The following is a 706-nucleotide window of genomic DNA, read 5'->3' as shown; positions in this document are numbered from 1 at the left end:
CTTAGAGCCCACGGACCCCTGCATTGTTGAATCTGAAGGCGTCTGGCAGATTTGGTACAGCATGGCAACATAAGCCAGCTGAATTCTGATTGAATACCGACTAAAAGTAAAACCAACAGCACTGAAAGGAGCATGATATGACATGAAGAGAATATGAATACTTTTAGATATTTAGGGAAAGTCAATTAAAAAAATATTTTATATCTAATTATGGTCATGATATTAGGTTATGTTAGGCCAGCAGAGAAGGCCTACTGGCCCTGATGACACACCACTGCACCCTTTTGGAGCCATGCCTGGCGGTGGGGCTCAATTTCAGGCAGAGGACGAGGTGGCCGAGTGGTTAAGGCGATGGACTGCTAATCCATTGTGCTCTGCACGCGTGGGTTCGAATCCCATCCTCGTCGGAATTTTTTGGGACAATTTCCCTCGTGGATCAATAAAGTTTATCTAAGTCTAAGTCCAAAGGTCAACGTGGGGGGCCCCCTCCAATAGGTTTACTACTCACATAGGAGGGTGCATAGGGGTCGGGTGAAATGTGGGCTGGGCGGCAGCTGAAGGAAGGGCCCTGGAGGTCTGATTTTATTTTTGAAAAGCTATGAAGCCGCACCACTTCATGAATCTTACTGTGCTTCAACATACGAGTATTATTATGGTGTGTGTATGAGGTAAGACATACAGTATTATCTGGAGGTTTTTTTTCGCA

The 706-nt window shown here is 45.3% G+C and overlaps 1 non-coding gene across 1 annotated transcript; it reads left to right on the top strand.

The window, feature by feature from the left end:
• Positions 1–325: 325 nt before the first annotated feature.
• On the top strand, positions 326–407 carry trnas-gcu (transfer RNA serine (anticodon GCU)). Its single transcript has one exon. It is a non-coding gene; the product is annotated as a tRNA-Ser (tRNA).
• The last annotated feature ends 299 nt before the right edge of the window (positions 408–706 follow it).

Source organism: Nerophis ophidion, linkage group LG07, assembly GCF_033978795.1.
Source record: "Nerophis ophidion isolate RoL-2023_Sa linkage group LG07, RoL_Noph_v1.0, whole genome shotgun sequence".
Taxonomy (NCBI): domain Eukaryota; kingdom Metazoa; phylum Chordata; class Actinopteri; order Syngnathiformes; family Syngnathidae; genus Nerophis; species Nerophis ophidion.
Note: the sequence above shows the minus strand (reverse complement) of the source record. Positions and strands in the feature narration are given on the sequence as shown.